The sequence below is a fragment of the Siphateles boraxobius genome, unplaced genomic scaffold, assembly GCF_051911475.1.
Source record: "Siphateles boraxobius isolate OS27281-9 unplaced genomic scaffold, OSU_SipBor_1 25, whole genome shotgun sequence".
NCBI classification, from domain to species: Eukaryota; Metazoa; Chordata; class Actinopteri; order Cypriniformes; family Leuciscidae; genus Siphateles; species Siphateles boraxobius.
In genome coordinates this window covers 453,899-481,371 of record NW_027508866.1, presented here as the reverse complement: position 1 = coordinate 481,371, position 27,473 = coordinate 453,899, and the positions used below count along the sequence as shown (strand labels likewise).

Here is a 27,473-nt window from a genome sequence, read left to right as displayed (position 1 = left end):
ACCCTCCATCACTCTTATAAGACCCTCTTATAAGACCCTCCATCACTCTTATAAGACCCTCCATCACTCTTATAAGACCCTCCATCACTCTTATAAGACATTCCATCACTCTTATAAGACCCTCCATCACTCTTATAAGACCATCCATCACTCTTATAAGACACTCCATCACTCTTATAAGACCCTCCATCACTCCTTTGAGACCCTCATCACTCTTATAAGACCCTCCATCACTCTTATAAGACCCTCCATCACTCTTATATAAGACCCTCCATCACTCTTTTGAGACCCTCCATCACTCTTATAAGACCCTCCATCACTCTTTTGAGACCCTCCATCACTCTTATAAGACTCTCCATCACTCTTATAAGACCCTCCATCACTCTTATAAGACCTTCCATCACTCTTATAAGACCCTCCATCACTCTTTTGAGACCCTCCATCACTCTTATAAGACCCTCCATCACTCTTTTGAGACCCTCCATCACTACACCTGCCCTTATTGCCTCAGATGGTGAAGCACAGCGCAGGACGCAACAACCTCCGGCACAAAGGCATTGCTCACTTCTGGCCATGAAGAAAACAGAGCATCAGTGTGTTTTCAGCATGTTAAAGGCTCGCTCTACTATGCTTCTCTCACGGAAGTGTTTGTTGTTGAGACGAGTCTCACAGGTTGTGTACAGGCTCTCTGTAAGTTGTGAAAAGGGAGGCGGTGCTCTCCGTAGCCTCCATGTCCCTTTCCCATCCATGACCAGATCCCAGTCTGACTGCAGCAATGAGGGACATGATGGACGCCAGAGACAGGAGAAGGTGGGAACGGTGGTCAGTTGATTCATCAGAATAAAGCTGAAGAATGAGATGGCGGTAAGATGTGGGGTTCACCGCCTGTAAATATGTGATTGTTAGAACAATAAGTTTGAATAAAGCTTTGTTTTATGTATTGTTGACTTGTGTGTATATATATTTATTTATTGTATGGTTACTTTTTTCATTCTTTTACTCATTTATTCATGCACAAACTTATTGTTGTCAGTAAATAAAATATAATTGATTTAATTAATTAATGCATTAATTCATTGCTTGACTGAAAATTGAGATGTGTTCACTGCATTTATCTTGTGTGTATTCATGCATAGCTATGTCATATGACAAAACAAATTACATTTCGCTTGTTTTACTAAAATATATAATTTTCAGTAAAAAAAAAAGTAATATAATTAAGTTTTGGTCAGCATTTATCATTATTATTGTTCATAATTGTTGGGGTAGGCTAGCAATGCAATTCATTTAAGGGTAATCTTATTTTATAAGGAGTGTTGCTTGAATTTTCCCAGAATAAAATCAAGTTTTCTCCAAAGGCAAGATTTTCGCACAGCTGCCAGTCTCCTTTGTACAGATATATTACAAACACTGAGGAAAACTGTTTAGGTAGGGCTGTCGAGTTACTGATGTTATGTTAGTGCACCGGTCGCTCATATCATTTTGTTATTGCAGAATATATAGTTACATAAAGATCAGGGAAAGATACCATTGTTGTATCTTTCAACAATGAACAATCATAATGCCAAAAAAACAACAACAAAAAACATGATATTTAAGTGACTTTTGCTTGTGTGTGAACATTTTTTCATATAAAATGAAGAAATAAACAACATATTCAAGAGATGACGATTTGGGGGTTTCGTAATAAAAATTATATCGTTAAGGATAAAACTGTGGGTTACAAATATATGAACTTAAATCAACCCAAAATTTATTGTTTTTACTACAATAACAAAATAAATGGGCAGCTGTTTCTTCAAGACCACAATGAACAAGTTTCAATAGATATTTAAAGATAGACGAGTTAAACCTGTTGCTCATATCTTTTAAGTTGTTGCGCTTGTGATAACGTCGTACGTCACATGATAACGTCAACATGGCGGATGATGTTCAGATTGTATTCATACTTAACGAGATCCGGCTTTATAGTACCTACTCTTTAGCACTCGTTAAGTTATATAGTATATATAGTACCTACTCTTTAGCACTCGTTAAGTTATATAGTATATATAGTACCTAATCTTTTGCACTCTCTAAGTAAGTACTTATTGAAATGAAGTACCTACTCAGTGAGTATGCTGTTTCGGACTCAGTCACCTTAATAGATACCTGAATGCAAACTGAAGAAATCTCTTTATGACCCAGGGCACCGCTCATTGACTCCATATAGAGCTATAAGGCCATCTAGTGGCAAGAGTCATGAAATATTGTTAAATTTTTTTTCGAGGTCGAAAGACACCCAATTTGAGATATTTTGAGCTGAAAGGGCATGAAATGGCGAGTCATTTTGAATTTCAGTTGAAAGAATGTGAAGAATGTGCTCAAATGATATTTTCTATAAAATCTAGTAATTTAAAGGGAAATAAAAATACAAAAATAAAAACAAATCTCCAAAATATTGGGGGGGGGGGGGGGGATATTGTGGGGGAGAAGACAAATAATTATTAAAATTGAATTATATAAGCTTTCTTGACAAAAAAAAAAGTATGATTTTAGGGCTTTGTCAGGTAAGGAATTGTTACAGTTATGGGAGGGGAGGATTGGGGTTAAGGTGTGATTCGAACGTTCAGAGCAGCATGTCATCAACTACGCCTACTAAATTCAAATCTGTGTTGCGCTTTGGTTTATGCTGAACCAGAGACAGACGCAATCATCATGCACTGAAAAAAATGATTATGGCCCCAATTCAATTAAGCATAATGAAATTTTGCTAATTTAAATCATTTAAATTTAGTTGTTGATTTTAATAAAAAAATATGTATTGGTTTTATGGGAATTACATGCGTTTTGAACCAAGCTATGTGAATTAATCAAAGTCAGTAAAAAAAAAATAAGTTGGTTATCTGCGCATGCGCGTAAATGTGCAGATTCTTTGCCGCTGTTTTTTCCGGTCAGCTTCACGCAGAGCGAGTGAGTTGAAGGATTTTATCGTTCAATCGATTTGCAGTTGCACAGTAAGTAATATTTAATATTATGCATCACTATTTATTACAATAAACCGTTTGTTGACTGTACAAAGTACATAAATTGCTCAGGTTCAGAACACGTCTTCCACAGGCAATTTTCACCGTGACCAACCGTCACATAGGCCTAAATTAACTTACGACGCACGCGCACATAATTTTACACATATTCCCAATTTTGTCACATAATGTACTTTTAAGACATTTTTAGGTAAGAATGTTGCTTTAAAAACTTCGAATATGCTGTTTGTTTGTAAAGATAGCTCATATTTAAAGATTGCTTCGGTGTTTTCTGAGCTCCAGGCCGCCATCGGCCTTAACGTTAACTTACCCGACGAGAACAGTCCTTCAATAATCTACCGCGGTTTCTAATGTGTCTTTGGTGGTTACACATGAGATATAATAGTTTTGGACGGGTAATATTTTATCTTAATAGTGTATTATTTTTTATAGAGCAATTTGTTTGGGCGGAGGGCAGTGCTAGCAACAACTACATAAAAACTATGGTGCTGAAGCACTCAAGCGCCTGCAGCTGAGCACCTGACGTTTTTCATGTCTGAAAAACACTTTGGTGAACACAGGGACTAAAACGTCAAAACACTTCAATTTAGCTTCTGTATACATAGAAAAATAATGGAATGGAAAACGTGTTCTGTGTGAAAGGTCTCTATCGTTAGTTTGCAGGTTAACGTTACCGAAAAAAAAATAAAACTTCAGTTGCAATTATGGGTTTAAAGGAATGAGGAAGAGATTTTGCTTCCTTATAACTTAGTCAACGACTGTGTTTGTGTGTTTTTACGCTGTAGTATTTTATTATTTGTAACATTAGAGAATTTCCACAATTTTTCCTATCGGTAAAGTTCACAATATAGCATTGAATTTCTGAATCTTTTTAGCTAAGTTAACAATAGGAATCCTGTAATTATGTACTTGAAATTATGATCCTGTGATTAATGCAAATATCTTCAACTTCTGAAACATCAGTTATTTTCGCTAGCTTTAATGGTGTGGTATGTATATATCTTGAACTAACAATAATAATCATTGTGTGCTTGCTTTTATTTAAGGTGCTCTCTAGCATTACACGCAGAGTTTCCAGGTTCACATTTTCAGCCCAGTCCCAGAGTTCTGTCTCTACAATTTTCACAGTAAGTAATATTTCATTATGGGGCATCATTCAATACAGTAAACAATCTGTTGACTGGTTACGAATGTTTTATTAAACTTTACTACTGACACATCCCCTCTTTTCGCTAGCTTTAATGGTGTGGTATGTATATATCTTAAACTAACAATAATAATCATTGTGTGCTTGCTTTTATTTAAGGTGTTCTCTACACGCAGAGTTTCCAGGTTCACATTTTCAGCCCAGTCCCAGAGTTCTGTCCCTACAATTTTCACAGTAAGTAATATTTCATTATGGGTAGGGATGCTCCGATCGATCGGCCGCAGATCGGTTTCAGCCGATAATCACATTTTATAACTGGATCGGTACTCACTAAACTTGGCTGATCTCACAAACCGATCACAATTTGATGACGTCAAAACGTGAGAAGGTACATGATGCGTGGGGACAGTCATGTCATCGCCGGTGTGGAATTAGCCTACTATGATGTGTCGAGAAACAATGAAAGAAATTAGCTATTTGCAGTGTATGTTTCAAAGGAATCTCATGTGGAGGAGCATTGTCCTCCAGAGAGATCACCTTTCTGAAGAGAGTATGCTTCGCTCGCTCAGTCCACACAGCGCCGCTCGCTCATGCGGTTCCTTTTTCATATAACATGGATGAAATAAAAAAAAAACCAATATATTATATATAAAACAAATATGAAATGTATATTTACGTTTTTAAGTTAGCCTATATTTAAACGTCAGACCACTCGCTTTTCTCATGTGTGTGGCCATATGGGGGAGTGGTGCGATTTTCGAATAATAATCGAATAATACCCAGCCATCTTCGAATATTATTTTTGCTTGAAATGCCCATCCCTTCTAATGAGTATCAAACTACTCCAATTTGTTCTTTTAGGAGTTTAAATGGTTTATTTATTTATTTAATTTTTGTCCTGCTCAGACTTGTATTGGACAAGATTTAAATTACGTCAGACTTCTCTATTTTAGGTTATTAGATGATTATGTTGTCCTCCAAAGTTTACTATTGGACAATGTTTAATTAAACCTTGTGAGCTGCATCAGACTGCTCCACTTTGTTTGTATATATCTTTGTCTAATATTAAGTATATTTAGCATCGGGATCGGGATCGGCCGATCACCATGACAAGAAATTGGCTATCGGTATCGGCAGCAAAAATCCTGATCGGAGCATCCCTAATTATATGGCATCATTCAATACAGTAAAAAATCTGTTGACTGGTTACAGATGTTTTTGTAATCTTTACTACTGACACATCCCCTCTTTTCGCTAGCTTTAATGGTGTGGTATGTATATATCTTGAAAAAACAATAATAATCATTGTGTGCTTGCTTTTATTTAAGGTGCTCTCTTTAAGGAGTTTTCAGGTTCACATTTTAAGCCCAGTCCCAGAGTTCTGTCCCTACAATTTTCACATTAAGTAATATTTCATTATGGGGCATCATTCAATACAGTAAACAATCTGTTGACTGCTTACGAATGTTTTTTTGTTGTTGTTGCATATAGGTTGACATTGGATGTGAATTTGCTGGAGATTTGCACAGTAAGTAATTTAATATTATGCATCACCACTCAATATGTGTCTGTTGACTTAAAGGGGTCATGAACTACATTATTTTATAATGTTTCCAGGGTTGCACTTATGATGTTAGTATGATTTTTACATCAAGAATCAGTGGCCGGGGCCACAGTGGTAAGATGTAGAAGTATGTCAAAAGCTCAAGGAAAATTTGATTTTCTCAATTCATGACTAGGGTTGGGTACCGTTTGAATTTGAACTATTCCGATTCCTTCTTTCCATTCCGGTTCCTAGCGACTCTCGATTCTGATTCTTTTAAGAGGCAGGGTCAAAAAGGTTTAGGATATTTTAAATGAGCTAGCTAACCAACGGTCTTTCTAAAGAAAATAGTCTGACCTTCTCCATCAATTTTAATTCTATGAACTTTTAATGAACTTTATGAATTTCTCACAGTGCTGTTTTCAGCTACAATATCCACCTTTTCCCTGGTTAGCGAATTTAATCATGATTCATAGCGGGTTTGAACCAGAAGCCGGTTGTCCTTTTCCGGTTCGAAGCTTTATGAAGATTAAGCGCCGCTTGCTCAGAACTTCATAGTGATGTGCTGGTTTGAAAATATGTGAAATAAGTAGGGCTGCCCCTGCCCATGCACGACTGAAGTTGGGTTGGAAGTTATGTATACTATATGGGAGAGAATGCCAAACCATAATGAGCATTTTTCGTAATTTGCCTATTCTGCATCTCAACGCACGCATAAGCTTGCCACAAAAAAACGGCAAAAGTAATGATTATGCATTAAACATTTAAATTGTTTATTAATAACTAGTGTTTTCTGTAAGTGTCGACTGCAAAGATAAATTTTATGATGCTGACTCGCCATCTTCGCAGTAGTGAACGCGCCTATAGAGAGAAATGCACACTTATGAATTAACCTATACATAAGCAGAGATCAGCCCATTTCTGCTCGTTTTTTATTATTTTGTTTAAAAGTACACATTTCAAGCTTTCTATAGATATACTTCTCAGGTATGTGAGGCAAGTAACTTATACGCCGAGTTTCGTTGATTAATAAGATGCGCTCCAGTTCACGCGCTGGCGCCTCCGTGTCCTGTATATCTACTATATTTGCTTCTTATTTATTATTCCAGGCAATTTGTTGATAAAACATTGATAAAAATGAAGATACAATTTATACTAAACGAAGTTCACTTTGAAGAAAGGCTTTCTACAAAACAAAACTTAATAAGTGGTCAAAATCATGTCTGAGCCATTCCAAATGTTTTCCGATATTGGGCATCTTATGATCATATCTGACTCATCTCATGTGGTTCCCTTTTCATATAATCAACATAGATGAAATAAAAAAATAAAAAACATTATATTGTGAAACTTAAATATAAAACGTATGTGTAGTTTTTTTTTTTTTTACTTATATTTAAGCGTCACACTGCTCCTCTTTGCTCACGTGCTCTGGTGTGTAGCCTATAGATACATGCATGTGTGCGTGATGTGATGTGGGGGTGCGAATTTCGAATAATAATTGAATAATACCCAGCGATCTTCGAATATTATTTTTGCTTGAAATGCCAATCCCTACTGGTAACGTAAACCTTTTTCGTTGGATGCTTCAGTTTTAGCGCAGCTAACCAAAAACGTCTACTCTCTGGCATTGAATGTAGCTGATACGAACCGGACATAGGCATTCTCTCCTTTTTATCTTATGCTCAAAGCACCCAGTTTCTAAAAAGTTCAAAGTTTCTTTGAATTGTTAAAACAACCAACAACAGCACATGTAGAGCCTGAACTCATTCTCTCACTGCTAATACTGTACGAACCGGAAGTAGGCAACCGGAGTCGTCGTCATGGCGGCGCGCATTGTTTAGAGCAGAATAAGGTGGATAAATATCAAATCTATGAACTTGAATATAAATATTATAAATTCTGAATATTTTTTCACAGGGGTACACTTTCCTCAAGAGAGCTTTATTTTTGAAAACCTCATGAAAACACATTTACACATGAGTGTATGATGCTGCAGGTACTTAAACATGTTACTGTGCTCCACTGATGGGCTAACCTGGTGCAGAATAGCAAATAAACAATAAGAAACGAGGAGAGAGCAACCAGCAAAATAACCTGTGCTCTGAACGGCGTCGAGAGCACTTTTGGAACATATCCATTGGTTTGATGCTGCGTTCACACCAGACGTGAATAGAGCGTCTGGTGCGAGTGATTTCAATGTAAAGTCAATGCAAAGACACGTTATGCGCGTAAAAAATTCCTGCGGCGCGAATGGGGACAGGCCCGCTTTTCAGTTTATAATGTCTGCTTATATAGACGCGAATACTCATTTTTTATGCGCGTCAAGAGCGAAATTGACGCGCGTAAAAAATTAGTATTCGCGTCTATATGGATGAATTCAAAGTGTTCAAGCGTATAACTAGACGCGGTAGGCGCAAATTTGACGCGCTATTCGCGTCTGGTGTGAACGCAGCATTAGGACGACTCTCGAGTTGCTTCGCTCGGTTATGCCAACACTTCCAGTGGACGCTTCTTCGTTGGTGTTCAGCGGTTTCTTCTTCCGGTCGGCGGACTGTGAATCGAAACTAGGAATCGAAATTTTAACTTTTTAACTATTCCGGGAAAATCGCAAAGCTAGTCCCGGTTCCAATCGATACTCGATACACAAGCCTATTCATGACCCCTTTAAATGTAAATAAGTTGCTCTGTTAGATTAATTAATCTATTAATTTTCATCATTGTGTTTTTTACTGTTGTGTGTCTGTCAGTTCAATGTTTCAGTGTAAATATTGTGGCATTCAAGTGATAAAGCAGTCAGAAATTCTTAAACACTATAAACTTAAGCATGGCAACTTTGGGCATGGTCATCACTTAAAATGTATTCATCATGGCTGCCCTAGTGTTTTCAAAACATGGAATTCACTTTCGGCACATTTGTCCAGGAATCACACTAAAACCTCTCAGCAACCCGAGACTGTAGTTTCCTTTTCTTGTGATTTATGTTCTTTCTGTGAACTTGGGACAGAACATGAATACTTTCTTCACATTGGTCGTCATCTCAGAAATAACGAGACTGTCACATGTATGTTTAAAGGCTGTGACTATAAAACTATAAGTCCCACAAATGTCGCAAACACAAGATACATAATTTGGAAGATTTTAAAGATGGTGCAGTTCAAGGGACTCTAAATGATTCCATGGAACATGAAAGTGCAGATGGATCTGATCCAGGTAATCCAATGGACTCTGAGCCTGCATGTTCTTCTGACACTACATGCAAAGATGCAGGGGTTCCTGATAATCAGGTGCATGAAGTAGAGCACAAACTCGCTGCTGTACTACTTAAACTGGAAAATATTGTCCTTGTTCCAAGAGCTCCATTATCTGTTGAGCACTGCTTCAATTTGTAATGCAAGAAGTGTGATAGACGAATTACTGATTAGACATCACTTGCATATTGACCAGTCAGTCACTGAAGAACTTGTGTCAGCGATGTGTAGGCCTATCAACAATCCAGTTTGTAATGCAATTGGTAAAGGTAGTCCACTTGGCACATCATTTAAACGCCAGACTTACTACAGACAGAATTTCAAAGTTGTTGAACCAGTAGAGTACTTTTTGGATGACAAACACAAAAGAACAATGCAGTATGTCCCTATCTTAAAGTTTTTACAGCTGCTTTTGAGTAACAAGAACATTCTTGACACTTTAGAGACTCAAACCTTGTCAGAAGCTGGACAAGAAACATTGGTGTATGCATCCTATCGTGATGGTATGCATTTCAAAAGCAATGATTTTCTATTGTTTAACGAGTCAAGAATATTGCTGAATTTGTATGTGGACGATTTTGAAATCTGCAACCCACTTGGCACTTCTAGAAAAAAGCACAAAATCTGTGCTGTGTATTGGAATCTTGGCAATTTGCCACCAGGTGAAAGCTCTTCACCATCTGATCGGCAAAGTAGTGCCAGATATATGGAAGATAATGTTAAGATCTATGGATATGAAAAAGTCCTTGAGCCATTGCTCCAAGATATTTCTACATTGGTAAGTGAAGGGATTTTCATTGCACAGCGTGGTTCTTTCATTAAAGGCACTGTGCAGACTGTCATAGCAGACTATCTGGGAGCACATGGAATTGCTGGCTTTGTGGAGAGTTTCTCCGGTGGATACGTGTGCAGGTTTTGTACTGCAAAAAAGTCTGAATTTCAGGAGAAAGGAGTGAGTTCGGATGATTTCACTCTCAGAACTAAAGAGATTACATGAACTGCATGTCAGGTCAGCAGTAGACACTGAAAAGGCTTGTTGTGGTGTAAAAAGACCCATTTCAACGTCAGTACTGAATACCCACCTGATATTGCTCATGATCTGTTTGAAGTCATATTACCAGTAGAGCTGGCACACTGTCTACACTTGTTAATTTCAAAGAGATTTTTCACCCTCAACAGTCTCAATGAATTCATTGAGAAATTTCCATTCAAATGGACAGACAAAACAAATCGCCCATATATTGTTCCACGTGCTTTCATGTCCAACGGAAGCATTGGAGGCAATGCTCATGAAAATTGGAGTCTTTTACGATGTCTTCCATTCTTGGTTGGACATCTTGTACCTCCAGATGAGTTAGCTTGGCAGGTCCTAATGGACCTTAAGGATATTGTTGAGTTGGTTGTGGCACCAGTGCAAACAGCAGAATCAATTGCCTTCCTTGAAAGCAAAATTTGCGATCATAGGCACAGGTTGCAGGAAGTTTTTCCTGACATGAAACTTTTGCCAAAACATCACTATGTAGAACATTATCCACTACTGATCAAGTTCTTTGGACCTTTAGTAGGGATGTGGACACTCAGATTTGAGGCAAAGCTTTGCTTTTTCAAGCAAGTTGTTCGTCACACACATTGCTTTAAAAACATACTCTTGTCTCTGGCAATAAAACATCAGTTCATGATGGCCTATCACTTGGAGTCAGCTACCTCTGAAAAGAGTAACATGAGTGTGTCAGCCGTCTCAACTGTTCCTGTGGGTATCTTGAATCAGGATATAGTTAATGTTCTTAAGCAGACATATCCTGATGTCACTTGTGTTCATCTTGCAAAGAATGTGTCTGTTGATGGAATAAACTACAGGAATGGCATGATTGTTGTTCGTGGCCTTTCTGGTAGCTTGCCAGTTTTTGCTGAGATCATCCAGATGGTTGTAGTGGAAAGGAGTTTGAGTTTCATTTTGAAAGAAATGAGTGCATGGTATTGGGAGCATTTCAGAGCTTTCGAATTGTGCCCCACTTTGCAAGTTTCTCTCATTCATCATAATGCCCTTGCCGACTACTACCCCTTGGCAGATTACCATGTTGGAGGCAGACGAATGGTGACACTTAAAAGATTCTTAAATGCAAGAGGTTAGGTTCAGTTTGTTTAATATACTGCTTAAGAACACAAAAATGCAATTTTTTTGTGTAACAGTTTTTCCTGAATAGAGAATTTTGATGTCCAATGTCATTGTAATTAAGATAATTTAATGAGTTCTCTTCTTCCTAATTAGATTAAATATGAGTGTGAAGCTCAGAGTCATTGTAGAAGACAATGATTTCAAAAGATTGGACCTCTCATCTGAGATACCAGAGACTGTTGAGAACTTACATGATGCTGTTCGACAATAATTTGGTATTGAAAGACACTTCCGGCTTCAGTACATGGATGTAGACTTCAAACAATTAATGAATTTGTCATCAATTCATGACATAAAAGACAAATCTACTATCAAGTTGATCTACTTGGCTCATGACACTCATCCAAGCCCTGGCCATCCAATTGAGCAATCTTCAAGTGCTTCTAAATCATTTAGAACTGAATGCTCATCCCTTGAGCGAAGTGAATGCTTAATCCTTTCCTCTTCTTCTTTGTTGTCACCTGGAGGAGATACAGATGACACTGTGACTATCCCAACGTCTGATGCAGAACTTCAAGCACTACGAGTACAGAAATGGCCACAAAAATTTCCCATACCTCGTTTTCCATATGATGTGGAAGTGCAGCTTCAATGTGGCAATGAAATTTTTGTTGAAACTGGAACCTCTCTAAAGATCAGGCCATGGCTCAAGTCTGGAATCTTGGAAAAGCTGGCAGAGGATATTTTCCAGTACACGGCATATCCACATGATCCCCAGATAGATGATGTTGCAAAGGCACTTGTTGACAAGTTTCCATGTTTGAGAGAAAAAGGATCGGTGAATAGGTATAGCGGGGGGATATTCAGCCTCAAGCACAAAATAGCAAATTACAGGACAAAGATGCGCAACATGGGTTGTCCCGAAGTCACTCCTAATTCACTGAAGAACAAGCCCAGGGATGAATGTTTTCCAGCCAAAAATGTGAAGAAACCGAAGAGAGCAGAGGTTAATTTTTGCCCTGCTAATCCAACTGGAGAAACAGATGAAAGCCTTGAAAAACTGAGATGTGAGCTACTGGTTGATTTCGGACAGAGGACAAGAACATCAGTAGTAAAAGAAAAGATGTCCAAAACGTTTGCCTACAGGAGGAGAAATGTGGTACAGAACAGTCCAACTATATAGGACTTAAAATTGCAGTGGCCTGCACTTTTCCAGGTTGAAGAGGTATGGTTATGTTTACTCTCTTCTTATTTACTCTTCATTTGTGCTGCAGTTGTTTTTCTCCTCATCAAGTGTTATAGGGATACTCCACCCAAAAATTACAATTCTCTCATTTACTCACTCGTGTCATCCCATATGTAAATTACTTTCTTTCTTCAGATGAACAAAAAGATTTTTTTAAGAAATAATTAATCTCTGTGATAATGCAGTTTATGACTTAATTTTCATTTTAGGGTTAACTATCCCTTTAAGTCTTAAAGTGGGGGATGATTGTAAAAGTGTTGTTTTGAGGTGAAGCAGAAAAACCTTGATATAAGAGGAGAGGAGAGAGAAATAACACTCAAGGCTGACCACAATGTGATATCTTTGTCTGTATATACTTCTGAGTACAATAGATTGGTGCTGAATTTCGACGCATTACAACCATCCCCTTTGAAAACACCTTTATGGCACAATTGGACAAATATGTTGCACAACTCACTGCTGTTCTCCAGAAAAAGGAGGTCTTTCTGGACAGAAAATGGTCAAATATTTTAGGATTTTACATGAGGTATGTATACATTAAAAATTACTGCCTGTCATTTCTGACAATCATCATTGTGTTAAGGTGGCAGTAAAATAAATGTGTGTGGTCACATGACCAAAAAAGTGTGCAGGAACCCTGCTTGAGTAAACGGTGGGTGGAGTCCTCTTATTTGGATTTCAATTTTTTTGTGAAACTCTTTACATTTATTTGTGGATCTTAATCTATTTATTTGTGAATTTGATTAATTTTTGCCAACAATCCTAACCCCATAGTTTATGGATTGAAATAATCAAATTTGTAATATTTACAGACAAGGGATGTCCATATAAAGAGAGAGGCTATCCTCAGAGCTCTTTGTATCTACCTAGGTGAGGAGGAGGAATGCCTAGTGAAGGAGTACATGGTGAGTGTTTGCATCTTAACCCTCTGGGGACCAAAAACGCGCCCCCGCATTTTGCTCGTTTTTTTTTCAACTCAAAATGCGCTGTTCATTTGTATCTTTCATTTTTGTGTTATACATCAATCGATCCTGTTCAGTTTCTATTTTTTTCCGTATACTCACAATAGAAATAAAGTGTTTTGCTTTTTGCCAAATAAAGAAAAATTAACATGATGCGAGTTCTGCATTCTCTCTGTCAGTGAACTCCAATTTGAAACGTACTCGAAAATGATCTGTAACTCCGCAAAAATTCAGTCAAACAGGCAAACATACCCACGGGCATAAAGCTTGAGATCGCATCTTTTAAATTAAGTAATTTATATAAAAAACAAATATTCTCAGCTTCTGTAATCTGTATGAAAAGAGAGCGATTCCAGTCGAGCTCATTACGAGCTCATTAACTTAATTCGTTTACGCCTACTCACGGAGAGCGCTATTCATTGTGCTTTGAAAAGGACAGCTTGGTAAAAGGCAGGACACACTCCACTGTTGTGATCACTGATCAGTTGTGTTGTGATCTAACAGACACCCGGTAGAAAGGAACGTGAAACTCCAGCACGTTAAAGTCCTTTTATGCAAACCATAGACCTTTATCTACAGATCTACAGTATAATAATAGGAACATTGACTCATCTTGGAGAGAGTTTCATCGTGTTGACTGTTTTACCCAAGCGCGACACGCTGTTTGAGTGCTGAGAATGACTGACAGCCGCAGCGGAGGGAAGCACTTAGGTGAAGATTAATTTAACAATTTAAATCTGTTCCTCACATTAAACTATATGTAATGGCTTCAGAAAACTTGGAATACAGTACACGAAAACATTATAGTGCTTTATAATGTTTTTGTGCCTTTTGTGTTGTATAACAATAACATTCCAAGGCTACAATATCGGATCGGATTCGGATGGTCTCGTCTGGCGATACCCGATCCAGCAAATATTGGTAGTATCGGAGCAATACCGATACTGAGCATCGGATCGGCGCACCCCTACAAGTGACTGCAATAGGCCTCTGTGTGTGTGTTTTGAGAAACATCTTAATACCTTAAGGCTATATTAATTTTATTTTTATTTGCTATTTATATATTAATGTTTTGCCATTAGCTGTTTTCATACAGAAGTTTAGTTTCCTAAAGTAAATATATATCACTTTTTTTTGTTGAATATATGGAAATGAAAATGGTTCTACTATACCATAACACTTCACTTAGATATGTGTGAATTTCCCACACCAGGAGTAATTTATATAGTTCTATTTTATTGAATTGAATTGAAATTTTATTAAAGAAAAGATAGAAAATAAATATTTGTGTTTGCTGTTAAGTGGTTAGAAAAAATTAAATCAGAATCGGCTAAAATCGCTATCGGCAGGCCAAAAAATTGTAATCTGTTCATCTCTAAAAACTATGTAAATGGGGCTCTGTGGCGCGGCAGGGTTTTGAACAAGGTCCTGAGCCGTAGCTGGGCGCCGCAGACAGACGCCGAATGGCGCCGCCGGTGTGTGTACACTCATAGAGAATAATGTGTTCGAATTTTAAGGACATGGCGCTGCGCTTCTCGTCCGGTGTGCGACCCCCTTAATTCAACATGCCAGAATAAAACCCGATTTAGCGCCACTCGGCGTGTGGTGTGCCAAAATACTTAATTATAAACTTCAATATTTAATTTAAAACAATCCCAAAAAGCTTTGTGACATTTTTGAAAAGCCGTGCATGCATTAAGGCCACTGGAACCAGGATCATTAAAAATAATTCCGCAAAAGCAGGACCAAATTATTTTATTAATTATTATTTAGACCAAATGGACCTTCCTGGGCATCAGTTAATGTTTGCACCCTTTTTAATAGTTGTGTGTGTGAGTCCGTCAGTTGTGTAAAAAGTTAATTTAAAAATACCGTTGATTGTATAGACTTGACAAACAGTTATGAATCAAAAATAATGTCTAATAACAGTTTATTTTTATTTAAATATATGACAGTCAAAGAGATGACTTCTTGACTGACCTGACAAACATCACCATGGGCATAGGTGTGATTAAAAAGGAAGGTGTTCTTGGAGACTATGACAATATTGGAGTTGTTGTTGATGGAGTAATGATTCTTGAGGAGATCAAATCTGTTGCACAAGCCTGTGCATTGATGTTGGGTGCAATCTATGTGCTTAATTTGGCATACCCAAAATAACTAAAGTACTTCTATGAATTTCTTCAGAAAGTCCTTATGCAGATGGATTCTGAAAGACTCACCCCTAAAAATCTAGGACTGAAAAACAGTGTAATGCTGTAATTTTGCAAAAGGCATGGATGTTCAGGATGTTCGTGGATGATCATCATGAAATTTGTCACAGCCTGTACCTTGCACTTGATTTCCTTTCAAGGCCTCTATATTTATAGTTTAAAAGTAATAATCAAAAACTACCATTGAAACTACCATTCAAATTGCAATTTTTTAATGAATCACAAACAAATTTACTGTTGCCTGTTTTGTTTTTTGTATTGTGGCCTAATCCCATCTGTGAAATTATTATTTTTATTGTTTTACATGGATGTGCAATGTTATGACACTCCGCACTTCTGTTTGTAACATTAGTGCAGTTTTAGCACTTGTTTTAAGGATTCACAAACAAATGTACTGTGGCCTATTGCCATACAAGGGCAATGCTGATAAATGCTGGATATTTATGTGGCCAATTCTACAAATGTACAATATGACTTTTAACATTTCTACAGAATGGGTGTCTTACCTTCAAAGAAACTGACTGTTATTAAACATGTTCGCTGTTTTTTATGGCAGTCATTAAAGATAAGATTAAAACAGTCATTTCTGTGTGTATTTGAAAGACGTTTAACAACCTCTCACACTGTCAATTAAATACTGCCGTATATGTTTAACTAGTAGATTAAGCTGGATAATTTTGAACACTCAATATAAATAAGAACTCAATATTTTAAGTAGAAGTAACAATTAAATAGGGATGGAATTATAAAATGTGTTATACTAATGTAACTAAATAAAATTAAGTTCAACTAATATTTAGTTAATTGTTAAGTAGAAGTAACAATTAAATAGGGGTGGAATTACTATTTTTTTATATTAAGGTAACTAAATAAAATTTATTAAGTTCAACTAAATATGTTAAGTAGAAGTAACATAATTAATAAGGAATGCTTATTAATTAGCCCAGGATGCTTCAATAGCGGCCTTAAGCTCATCCAGAGTGTTGGGTCTTGCGTCTCTCAACTTTCTCTTCACAATATCCCACAGATTCTCTATGGGGTTCAGGTCAGGAGAGTTGGCAGGCCAATTGAGCACAGTAATACCATGGTCAGTAAACCATTTACCAGTGGTTTTGGCACTGTGAGCTGGTGCCAGGTCATGAATTTATTCTTCTTATTATAAACTCTTTTCCTTTCCCAGTTCACAGCTTTCATGTCTTTGGGGTGAATGGATGCAATTAAGTGTAGGAAATCTGACAACTTGCATCGTAGCGGCACCCATCGCCCATTAAGACTGATTTATAATTCTGCGTCGAACCTATGCCGTAGGCTGTGTTTTGCACGTGCAGTCTATGGAGTAGCCTGACGTGCACCTCTTCAAAAATGTAACAATGCGTCAAATTTTGTTTGCGGCTGATCTACAATGAAAACAAAGATGGACCAAGTTGAGCAGCGACTGGCCGAGGATGTCCGCAGATATGTCCATCTGTACAACACCTCTTTGTTGAACTACAAAGACTCCCAGATGACAAATAATTAGTGGCGAGAAATCGCAGCTAATGTAGGGTTAGAAAAGTTACAACAAGCTGCTGCTTCTTCGGCTTTTACCTTGATACTGAGGATTCCACCATCAACATGGCCATGGACACTGCCTCTAGCGGTCTGCATGTGTAATTGCATGTCGACACAGACAGTGACACAGAAATATAAATGTAAACCAACACGCAGCCTACGGCGTAGAGGCTACAGTGTGGCATATCAAGATGCTGATTAGACAGCATGATTATTGCACAGGTGTGCCTTAAGCCTAGTTCACACTACATGATTTTAAGCCCGATTTAAGCCCGATTTGCAAATCGTTGAGCTCGCCGACAGGTCAGGGTGTTATCGCGTGCAAATCGCGGGCGATGAACGATCGCCAATCTGTTAGTATGAAAGAGCCAACAACGCATCAAAGACACTCGCAGACGCCTCGCAGACGCGTCGCCGAGCCCAGGAAAATATCTAGCATGCTAGATATCCAGAGCTGTCGCGCGACTCAAGCTCACGTGATGTCATGAGCTACAGCCAATCAGAGCAAGGCATGGGTTGAGGTCTTGATGTCATGAGCTACAGCCAATCAGAGCAACGCATGGGTTGAGGTCACCGGGTAAAGACGCGGGTAAATACGGGATTTTCAAAGAAACACGGAAGACGAGTTTACAGAAAGATGAGCAACATGTCGTCAAGAAAGCAATGGACTCAGGATTTGGAGCAAAATTTAATCGAACTGTGGCAGGAGCATGAATGCCTTTATGATGTCGGACATGAGATGTACCACAACCGCTCCGAGAAAGAGAAAAGGTGGACGGAAATTACAAACGCTCTCAAACAGCCAGGTGAGCAAAATGTTATTTTTACATTATCTAAATGTTGTATGTTGAAATGTAAATTACATCTTTTTACTGTAATTATGTTTATTGTGATATATATTATTGTGTAGTAAGAGGATATTCAGTTAAAGTTTAATTAAAATCTGCCTTTTGTACCAGTCGAGAGATACTTTAAACCAGGGAAGGATTAAATTGTCATTTTTAGTTTGAAACAGACAAATAAAATAAATGAATTTGTGGTGGTGCATAACTGAGAATAATGCATTTTCTTTATTAATTGTAGGGTTTACTGTTGAGGACATTAAGACCAGGGCAGTATCCCTGCGAACGCAGTACTGTCGTTTGCAGAAACCCAAACCAAGTGGGAGTGGCAGCAAACCCTTGACTCCTAGGCAAAGGTGGCTTCTCAGAGTGATGGATTTCATCAAAACATATATTGTCCACCGGCCATGCGAAACAACAGTAAGTTAAACGGTCAACAGAAGCAAGAAATGTATTTTTAATAGCATACATTTGTAACACTCATACACCAACACATACATATTAAAACGAACAAGGCCCGTGAGCGGTCTTGACGCGTTTTTGTTTACAAACTATTAAAAGTTTACAATTGTTCTGCACACACACCCCACACACACGCACGCCACACACCACACACGCACGCCACACACACACGCACGCCACACACCCCACACACACACACGCACGCACGCCACACACACATATTTGGATATTTTTGGGATTAAATGGGTTAATAGTGGCAGATTTGGCATACAAAAACATGCACACTCGCTCAGTCACTGACTGAAAAAATCACTGAAAAATACAATACCACACACATACACACGCTGTCTCACACATGCTACAGTAATACTTTATTCTGCTCTCTTGACTCAAATCTTACACTGTGCTAAACTGGGTAATGTAAGTGCATGTTGTTGAAGCAGCTCTTTCTTAATCCTATCACCGTCTTCTCTGTTCCAGCTTGGTGCATCATTCAGTGGGCAGAGTGATGCAGAGGATATGGACCTCTCAGACCTAAGGCCTGATACACCATCTGTGGACAGTTCCCCACGTACTGCGTCCACCCCAATTCCGTCAAATCAAGAAGCCTTTACATTGTCGGAGGAAGCTGCTTCAACTACCTCAAGTGATAGCGGTAAACAGCCACGTTTGAGCAACAATCCCCAAAAAAGAAAGAGGGTGTCCGAGGATGTTGTAGAGCTGCAGAAGCTGGATTTGTTGAAACAGATGGTTGCTCAAGTGGACTCACAAACCCATCGTGATACATTAACTTCTTTTGGGAACCAGGTGGCTTTGGAATTGAGGGATATTCAAGACCCAGTTCTGTTATCACGAGTAAAAAGAAGCATAATGATTATGATATACAACGCCCAGGAGAATGACAGAAGCGGGGCATTGTCGTCACCTGGACAACCTACCCCATATCAACCAACGGCCCAGTCTCATTCCCAGCAGCCTTATTATGCCTCAGGTCATGGGTTTCATAGATCACTTTTGGAGACACAACCCGAACATGCCTATGACTAGACATTCTAATGAACCTGTGGATTGTGAATTGTGGATTTTTACTATCTTAAACAATATTGTTCTATTACATTTTGTTTTATTATAGTAGTGCACTACTTGCCGTTTAAACTTGTTTGTATAGTGTTACTTTTTTCTTTAATGTAAACATACTTTAAAAAAAAATAAAAACACAAATTCTAAAACAGGCTGTCTGTCCATTTCTCAAAGCTTTTATATTCTAAAGTGAAGTGACCTAATTGACTGTTCAATGCTCAAATTGTTGATGATTGAATTAGAGTATCCTTCACATCGTTCACATTATATTTAAATTAAAACCTTACAAGTAATAAAAGGAATAACAACTATTTACAACGTGAAGACCAATGTTTTTTTTATTATGTACACTCTTATGGGGAACGGTATATATATATATTTAACGTATATGTATATTTTAGCTTATTGTTACAACACATATTGCTGTGCACCACAAACACAATCATTGAGAAGCTGCCTATTTAGAGTGCTGGGCGATACACAACGTATCATAATATAATAGTGTGGGATTGGCTGTTAGATTAATCCATATCGAGTAAAAATGCCCAGTGCTTATCGTAATCGACAATTATCACGATCAGCTATGTTATTATTTATCACCCCAGCCCTAGTATAGGCATATTATTAATGTACTGTGAATAATGAATGTGGATTAATAAATAAAGGTATGATAAGGTACTTAATATAGATTGCCTTTAATTGTTACATACCTGCACCGTTGGATTTGTATGCAATTGAAATAACAAATTGAATAACAACACTACAAATTGATAATCACAAAACAATATTCTTTATTAATACTGGATTTTTGAACACACAAGAAAATAAAATGTCCTAAACTGACTTTAACCTGCTGTTTGCTGGGATAACTCTACATCAGTTCCTTTTTAAATGTGTTGATCCTGCCAAGAAACACTTCCTGCTGGTGACACAAAGTAGTCCCGCATCAGATTGCGTTGCATTTTGGCTGTCGCTGTATAATTGCGATGTGAGGTGTTCTCCATCGGTTGGAAAGCACCCATGCCATGATTTCTCCATTGCCCATCAACCATGTTGTGGTCAGCAGTCTCCCAGTCTGCAAAAACTGGAGGGGCATATGCTTCTGACCTGCGCTCGCAGAAGAAGTTGTGGATGCACAGGGAAGCCATTGTTATTTTCACCACCTTGTCTGGCTCCAAGCAAATGGTCGACCTGAACACTCTCAACCGGTTGGCAAGAATGCCAAACGCATTCTCTACCACCCTTCGTGCCCTAGACAAACGATAGTTAAAAACCCTCTGACTGTGCTCCATCTGCCTGAATGGATATGGCTTCATTAGGTCATGCCTTAAGGGATATGCATCGTCTCCCACAAACATATAGGGCATCACTGTGTCAGAATCGGGCAAGGGCTCAGGTGGGGGAAAGCTCAGTCTGCCCTCGTCCATTGCTTTGCGCAGGTAAGAGTGAGCAAACAGTCCGGCATCTGAAACTCGACCTTGGGTACCCACACTTGCGTAGATGAACTTGTAGTTCGCATCCACTGCAGCCATCATAAGCACAGAGAACCTGCCCTTGTAATTGTGGTAAAAACTTCCACTTTTTCTTGGAGGCTGTATGTAAATGTGCTTTCCATCCAGTGCCCCAAGGCAATGTGGAAACTGCCACTTCCTTTCGAAATCCATGGCTATTGTATGCCACTCTCCCTCCGTTGATGGTGTCTAAAATAATAGGACACACCAAAAGTCAGTGACTGAATTATTAGAATACAGTTATATGTAGGACAAAATTGGATAGTCATACTTTTGTGAGTCAAACTCCTTCTCACTTAATCCATATAAATATGTATATAAAGATAAACTAGAGATTAAACATACAAGTATGTGTAGACATAAAAATATAATTACTTATGTTTTTTCGGAAGTATATCCCTGTTTGTAATCATAGGTTTTACTAAAATACTTTTAGGAAAAAGGAAAGTCAACTGTATATTGCCGATGTCCACAATGTTGATGTTCTGGGTGTTCTTTTTTAAAATTAAGTTGTAGAGTGTATATCTTTACATTTTGTAATGACTCCCTACCTTCAAGAAATCCTCCTTCATAACCTGGTACAGAGCTGTACAGGTTTCCATCACTATTTGTGAGATGGTGCTGGTCCCCATCCTGTACTGGAACCTGAGGGACTTGAAAGCTTCACCTGCATGACACCAAAAAAAGTCAGAAACATACCCAGACAGACAAAAACGTTATCACTACATTCAGTTCATATTCGTTTAAAATGAAATCACACAAACCTGTTGCCAAGAACCGCAGGGTCAAAGACAGACGCTCTCTGGGTGGTATTGCACGTCTCATCTTGGTGTCCTGCTTTGTTATAAGATGTTGGACTCTATCCAGCAAAAAATCAAACTCCTCTGCCGTCATTCGCAGCAACTCCCTGAAGCCTGTCCTATCATTATTCTATAACAACGATAAATAAATCAAGAAACACAGCTTTTTAGCACAGTACACAACACGTTGATATTTTAACATTTTAAATGCGTCCGGCCAAACATAAACATGCAGCTACATCTCCGATATAAACATGCTGTACTCACCTCCAACTCTCTCTGTAGCACAGATAATCCCTGCTGTTCACGAATGCGGATCCACTCTTTCGCCCATACTCTCTTACTTTTTTTTGTTTTTGTTTTTTTCTCAGAGCAAATTATCGCGCAAACAGTTTGCAGCACCAGTTTCTGTCTGACGTCCATATTCGCGCGTTGTCTTCTTCTTCGTCTTCTTTGCTGGGTATTGGCGCGCGTGCTGTTTCGCGTCATTTCCGGTTCGTTTTATCGCGTGATTTTTCGTGACAAAACGTGGTATGTAGACCAGATAGAATCGTTGGGTGACAGAGTTGTTGTCAACTCGTGTAGTGCGTTACCTCCTGTTGCGGATCAATCACGTTGTGTCGTGTGGTCTGAACAGCTCAACAACTTGAACACTCCTGATTTCACAGAGAGCAAGTCATGTAGTGTGAACCGCACAGTTCAGCCCGACGTTTTAAAATCATGTAGTGTGAACTAGGCTTTAGGCTGGCAACAATAAAAGGCCACTCTAAAATGTGCTGTTTTATCACACAGCACAATGCCACAGATGTTGCATGTTTTGAGGTAGCGTGCAATTGACATGCTGACTGCAGGAATGTCGACCAGAGCTGTTGCCCGTGAATTGGATGTTAATTTCTCTACCATAAGCCGTCTCCAAAGGTGTTTCAGAGAATTTGGCAGTACATACAACCGGCCTCACAACCGCAGACCACGTGTAACAACACCAGCGCAGGACCTCCACATCCAGCATCTTCACCTCCAAGATCGTCTGAGACCAGCTACCCAGACAGCTGCTGCAACAATCGGTTTGCATAACAAAATAATTTCTGCCTCATTGGGGTCTCGACCTGACTGCAGTTCGTCATCGTAACTGACTTGAGTTGGCAAATGCTCACATTCGATGGCGTCTGGCACTTTGGAGAGGTGTTCTCTTCACGGATGAATCCCAGTTTTCACTGTACAGGGCAGATGGCAGACAGCGTGTATGGCGTCGTGTGTGTGCAGTTTGCTGATGACAACGTTGTGGATCGAGTGGCCAATGCTGGCGGTGGGGGTTATGGTATAGGCAGGCGTATGTTATGGACAACGAACACAGGTGCATTTTATTGATGGCATTTTGAATGCACAGAGATACCGTGATGAGATCCTGAGGCCCATCTTTGTGCCATTCATCCACGATCATCACCTCATGTTGCAGCATGATAATGCACGGCCCCATGTTGCAAGGACCTGTACACAATTCCTGGAAGCTGAAAACATCCCAGTTCTTGCATGGCCAGCATACTCACCGGACATGTCACCCATTGAGCATGTTTGCGCTGCTCTGGATCAGCGTATAAGACAGTGTGTTCCAGGTCCTGCCAATATCCTGCCAACGAGACTACGCTTTTAAACACTGATCAACTTCAATGAAATCACAATTTACCTCTCAAACATAATTGACATGATCAAGTTTCTTTGTGAAAATTAGCTGCCACTTAGGACGTATTTAGTTGCTTCTTGGACGGTGGAAGTGGGCTATTTTAATCCCTCTTTGAGTATACCTCACAAAATATCCTGAACTGAAAAATGCAGTGAAAACAATTCCCAGTGGCTACACTAGCCACAAAATCCAGAATGGTGATTTATATATATATATATATATATATATATATATATATATATATACAAACACACACACGCAGTCAACTCAACTACATTCCTCGACAGTTTTCAGCATCCCTCCACGACCCCGACTCCTCACTCTTGGCTTGTTCTCTGAGTACTCTGGGTTCAGGCCAAATACCAAGCTGAGAGTACGCCAAATACGCACACCAATTATTCTATCCGACTTATTTGTAAGTGTGAACTTGTGAAGATGACAACTTTGAGGTTAAAGAACATCTTATATCTGTCACCACCGCAGCTCACGGGAGATGCTGCAACCTTAACTGAAACGATAATTGCAGAGCTCACAAAGACCAGCCTCAAAAGTGCCAGAATTCAGCCAGGTGTATGTCGGGAAAACATGGAGTCGTACAAAAACGTTTACAGGACAGACTAGGGCGAAACATTCCTTACACACATTGTTTTAATCACAAACTACATCAAGTTGTTGTTCATGTGTTGTCGGCTCAAAGTGAAATTCAAGACAATTTTTCTAAGAGTTTGTGATCTATTTAACAAGTTCATCAGAAAGCCCATGATAGTGTGTTGAGAAGCTAAAACGTCTCTTGGATCAGCGGTGGACAGGCCATCTGGACACAGTTTGTGTTATTCTTAAGTCCCTGGGAGATACTATACGTTCGAATGATTACCATACTCATGATGAGAGTTTGCCTCTCTTCCAACATTTGGATATGTTGGAGCATCTTAGAATTCATATCTGCAAAAAAAGAAAATAATCAGGTTCTCTTATTCATCTAATATGTTTGATTTTTTTCCTTGTAGAATTTAAAAATGTCTAATTAACATTTCCCATACCAAACAATTTCCATGATGATTTTGGTTCCTTCTCTGCTACTAAAAACAAAATGCTATACATGAATTCAATTAAATTGCGCATTTTTATAATAAATGAAACCTAATTACTCTAAATGTATGCACATCACAACAGATGACAGGGCAGATATTGAGGTGCTGGTGTTCACCTGAGGTGTTTTTTCATAATCCACAATATGTCGTTGTTGTTGAAATTCTGAGAGAAAGAAACAAAAGTGATTGGCTATCGTTTGATATTCTACCAGTGTCAGCACTGGAACCGTTTAACCGTTTGTATCATTCCACCAGAGTAAGCTAACTACAAAGGACCAAGTGTATCCATTTATAAACAAACATACTTGGCAAACAATACTTTTTTCATGAATGTATCACTTGATATTAGCTACAAAAGCTCGTCAGATGAAGAAGTTGTCGGAAAGAACCCATTTACAGGGAAATCTGCAAGAAGTGAAGCCCCGACATCGACAGATTTGGACGATTTAGAAAAAAAAACGACACAAAAATAACACTGTGCACTGTGAATTGTTTTAAAACATGGTTAGCCGGAAAACAACTCGACCTCAAACACATTGAGAAATCATGAATTAACTCAGAATTAATTCTAAATTAATTTATTTATTTTTAGGTCTGAAAGCTCACTAAAATCATACTGGAGACTATAAAGAGTAGAAGACACTGGAGTGCAGTACTAGCAGCAGATGGAAAGGAAACCATACCAGAAAAGCAACAAAGACTTTATCACCAAATTGCTATTTCACTGGATGTACGATAAACGGCAATGTACAAATAAACGTGAACAATTAGTCCAAAGAACCATCAGTCGCAGCAGATCAGCGATGTGTTGAGTCAATTTTAAACTAATTTGAATTGTTGAATGAAAAACAAACCAAAAATATATAAATAATATATTATTTATTTATGAAATGCTGCTGACTTGTTTTTTATTTAGTTATTTTATGATTCAATCTACACTCTCACAGCGCTCTGTCAGCTAATTAGGTGCTGAGACGTATGTATCAAATCAAAAATGCAAAAAAGGTCTGCACTCTAAAAATCTTTTATTATAGACAGGAGATAAAGTAGACAAACGTTTCGGCACTTTGCTTTTGCCAGTGTGACAGTTTCACTTAAAAAATGACTTTAGATTATATTTAGAAATAAGAACTTCCTTCTCCTGTATCCTATTGTTCTTCAATCCAGAATGGCAGCACAGCTGTTGTTTGAGCGGCGCCCTCTACTGTACAGGAGTAAATATGCATTTCCTTCAGTCTGAGGCTTATTCATTTCACTTTTGGTGTGAAAGGCAAAACATTTGCCAAAATATAACTTTTTTTGTTGTTATTATAAAATAAAAAAAACAAGCCCAGCCCAGGTGAGAAAAAGTAACGCAAAAATTATGTTACATATTACTTTTCATAAAAAGTAACTAAGTAATGCAATTAGTTACTTGCACACTGCTATTTACCTTTTTCCGGCTACAACTGAGTTCCCACGGGACTTCAGCGCGAGACTACAGCTAGCCGTCTAAAACACCATTTAGGTGAATTTAAACAATTGCTAAGTTGCTAAACGCATCTTGTTCACATGTAAGGGCCCTGTTCATGTTGGACAGACATTTTAATTGCATTTTGTGTCTGTTAAGAGGCACAAAGACACTCTTTATGTATATGTCCCCATAACTGCCGTTTTAGCTGAGTGGGAGCTCTGGGCATTTGCGGGCATTTCTGTGTTGCAAGCACCAATCCGGTTCGTTTTTTTTTTTTCTGTAGACAGTACTCACAAAGGTATAACGATCAAGATTAACTTAAAAATTGCCCGGAGTTCTCCTTTAACTATATTCCATTATTCATTAATTCATGGATGCACTCCAACACTCCCGCTACACCATTTCTGGATTGCTAACGTCATTTCCTGCCATCAGTGCTCCAGTCACAGAGTTGCCAAGTAGTTACTGGTAAATGTTTTATCTATAATGTAAATGTTAAAACCCTACAAACATTTCCAAAAGAAAGTTTGGAAGTGACATAAGAAACTTTTTAGTAAAGCACCCATGCACATAAGTTCCCTTTCAAAAGCTACAATCGATGCTGCGCTGCTTAGCGCATTGCGAACGTCTTTAATCGTGACCAGCTGTGAATATAGTGTGCAAACACGTCGATAGAATCGACCCGGAGGTAATATAGCCTCGGCCAGTGACGTCATAGGCTCGCACCCGCGACGCAAGGCTATAAATAGATGAGCCACAGGTGCGTCATTAAGATCTGTTTTCTTCAGATCACTCTGTGCATGTGTGTGGCAAACTCCGTCTCTCTCACTATCTGTCTCAGATCTTTGTTAGGAGTTAGATTTCAACTGGCAGTGTGCAGAAAATTCTCATTTCTCAATCTTTTTCTCTGAAAGCCTGTTGAAAAAGACAAGGGGGAGGGACCAAAACATCAGTCTCTTCCCTTCTTCGAGGACCTCCATGAAGAACTGTCTAAGTCATGGAGTAAACCATATACTTCCCGTATCTTTCTACCCTCGACGTCGACTTTTTCGACTATCGTGGGAGCGAAGGCACGGGGGTATGCGGAGATGCCGCAGGTAGAAGAGACGCTCGCAAGCTATCTCTCGCTTGCTTCGGCATCTTCCATTAATAAACCTACCCTCCCCACGAAACCATGTAAAATTACATCACTATTAGTGGGTAAAGCTTATCAAGCTTCAGGTCAGGCTGGTGCTGCGCTGCACACTATGGCAGTGCTTCAGGCGTACCAGGCTGACCTCATTGAAGGATTTGAGTGCGGGCAGCACTATAGATGAGGAGTCTTTCTCTGAGCTGCAGAGAGCCACAGATCTGTCTCTTCGTGCGACTAAGCAAACGGCCCGTGCCACCGGTCGTTCAATGTCTGCTTTGGTCAGCACGGAGAGGCATCTGTGGCTTAATCTAACGGGGATTAAAGATAAAGACCGGTTAATCTGTTAGATTCCCCAGTCTCGCCCTC

General features: G+C 38.8%; 1 long non-coding RNA gene across 2 annotated transcripts; it reads left to right on the top strand.

Moving 5' to 3' along the window:
* Window positions 1-2,706: 2,706 nt before the first annotated feature.
* On the top strand, window positions 2,707-13,241 carry LOC143749624 (uncharacterized). Of its 2 annotated transcripts, XR_013207057.1 has the most exons (7): window positions 2,707-2,996; window positions 4,073-4,153; window positions 4,333-4,407; window positions 5,665-5,701; window positions 11,237-12,308; window positions 12,701-12,855; window positions 13,142-13,241. It is a non-coding gene; the product is annotated as an uncharacterized LOC143749624 (long non-coding RNA). The 2 variants fall into 2 exon arrangements; XR_013207056.1 differs by having other exon boundaries at window positions 2,707-4,153.
* The last annotated feature ends 14,232 nt before the right edge of the window (window positions 13,242-27,473 follow it).